Genomic DNA, 2,500 nt, shown 5'->3' with positions numbered 1-2,500 from the left:
GCCATGGCATGCGCGCAGCCTGCACGCAGCATGCGCGCAGCATGCGCGCAGCATGCGCGCAGCATGCGCGCAGCATGCGCGCAGCATGCCGGCAGCCTGGTTCCAGGTTTTTTCAAATGTCGACAGAATTTTTCAAACCTTGTCAAACCCCATTTTTATTGAAATTTCCTCGCACAATAAGCTCCCTATAATTAAGTCTATGATTTTTAGGACCTTCTCCAACTTACAAAATGATATTTAGGACCTTGCCTTGCCCTCACATGCCGTGCCCATTCAAGGCATTCCGAGAAAGTGAGGTTATTGGAGGCTTCGGATGGCGTGGCTTGCCTTGCCTTGCATTGGCATGCCATGCCCAAGTTGTGGCCTACACCAAGCCATTCAAGCCATGCGTTGCCTTACCTTGGAATTGCTCATCATCCAATGCATTCCGAGAAAGTGAGTGTAGGCGAGGCTAAGGATGGCTTGCCTTGCCTTGCCTTGCATTGGCATGCCATGCCCAAGTTGTGGCCTACACCAAGCCATTCAAGCCATGCGTTGCCTTACCTTGGAATTGCTCATCATCCAATGCATTCCGAGAAAGTGAGTGTAGGCGAGGCTAAGGATGGCTTGCCTCGCCTTGCCTTGGCATGCCGTGCCCATGATGTGGCCTTGACCAAGCCATTCAAGCCATGCGTTGCCTTCGCCTTGGCATGCCGTGGCCTTGCCTCGCCATGCGATGCATTCCGACAAAGTGACGCGAAGCGGAAGCCTATCATGGCGTAAAAATGTCGACAAAATTTTTCGACATTTGAATAATGGGGTTTGACAAGGTTTGAAAAATTCAATACAAATGGTAGGCTTGAATGTCGACAAAGTGACGCGAAGCGGAAGCCTACCACGGTGTAAAAATGTCGACAGATTTTTTCGGACCTTGTCCTGCCATGGGCTGCGCGCAGCATGCCGGCAGCCTGTGCGCAGCGTGCGCACAGCATGTCGGCAGCGTGCGCACAGCATGCCGGCAGCGTGCGCGCACCATGCCGGCAGCCTGTCGACAGAATTTTTCGAAACTTGTCCTGCCATGCGCGCGCGCAGCTTGCGCGCAGCGTGCTGATTCTGTCGACAGTGAGGCTAGCGAAAGTTGTCCTGCCATGGCGTGCGCGCAGCCTGTGCGCGCAGCTTGCGCATCTGTCGACAGTGAGGCTAGCGAAACTTGTCCTGCCATGGCATGCGCGGCGCCTGCGCGCAGCCTGCGCACAACATGCGCGCAGGCTGTGCGCAGCGTGCGCGGAGCTTGCGTGCAGCTTGCGCATCTGTCGACAGTGAGGCTAGCGAAACTTGTCCTGCCATGGCATGCGCGCAGCGTGCGCGCAGTCTGTGCGCAGCATGCGCGCAGCCTGTGCGCAGCATGCGCGCAGCCTGTGCGCGCAGCTTGCGCATCTGTCGACAGTGAGGCTAGCGAAACTTGTCCTGCCATGGCATGCGCGCAGTCTGCGCGCAGTCTGCGCGCAGCATGCGCGCAGCCTGCGCGCAGCATGTGCGCAGCATGCCGGCAGCATGGTTCCAGGTTTTTTCAAATGTCGACAGAATTTTTCAAATCTTGTCAAACCCCGTTTTTATTGAAATTTCCTCGCACAATAAGCTCCCCATAAGTAGTCTATGATTTTTAGGACCTTCTCCAACTTACAAAACTAAAAAATTCCTCCCGGATTTGTTTTAATGATTTTTTCAATTTTACGACTTCTAAAAATAATAAAAAATACTTCCCGACTTCAAAAATTTATGAAACTTTTTCCCATCATAGATTGCATGTTTCTTAGTATCCCTGCAAAAAATCACGTCCAAATACCTTGTATTGAATTATTTAGAGCCCATTATGACTCCTCGCGCATAGGTGATGTCTCTTCCTGTCAAAGGGCTAAATGCATAAAATGCTATATAGGGGGGTGTGTGTTGCCTGCATATGCATGGCAGCCCATGCCTTCCTAGCTGCAGCCCCCTTCCCCCACGCCACACCCATGTCATGTTGCCTCGATATGTTGCCTCGGTATTATGGGTTTGGTGTCGGGGTCGGGGGGCTGCCACCCATGGCGGTGGTGGCCGGAATCCGGCCGCCGCCACCACGCCGCCGCCATGGGTGAGGGAGGAAAAAAAAGGCGTGGAAAGTTGCGAAATGGGGTTGTCTAGGCTTTTTTTTGGCATGGGAGAGCATGGAGTGCTAGGAACTCCTTCTCAAATGCACGGGCATGTCGACCACAACCTCATTTCTCAACAACAACCACCCGTGTGGGGTGGCGGTGGGTGGATAGTCGCGGATTGGGGCTTGCCAAGCCAATGTTTTCAAAAAATTTCATCAAAATTAAAAACAAATGTTTTGTTGCCTTCGGATTTGTGGGCGAGCGGCGAGTCGGAGTGGAGCCGGTAAAGTTTAACCTCGGTGTGCACGGTTGTTTTTAGAAACTCAATCCAATGCCGGGGACGTTGAAAGTGACGCTCTTATGAGTTGCAAACCCGCAAGATTTAA

The sequence above is a fragment of the Prunus avium genome, unplaced genomic scaffold (genome assembly GCF_965620075.1).
Source record: "Prunus avium unplaced genomic scaffold, drPruAviu1.hap1.1 HAP1_SCAFFOLD_34, whole genome shotgun sequence".
In the NCBI taxonomy this organism is placed as follows: domain Eukaryota; kingdom Viridiplantae; phylum Streptophyta; class Magnoliopsida; order Rosales; family Rosaceae; genus Prunus; species Prunus avium.
This window is presented reverse-complemented; position numbering follows the sequence as displayed.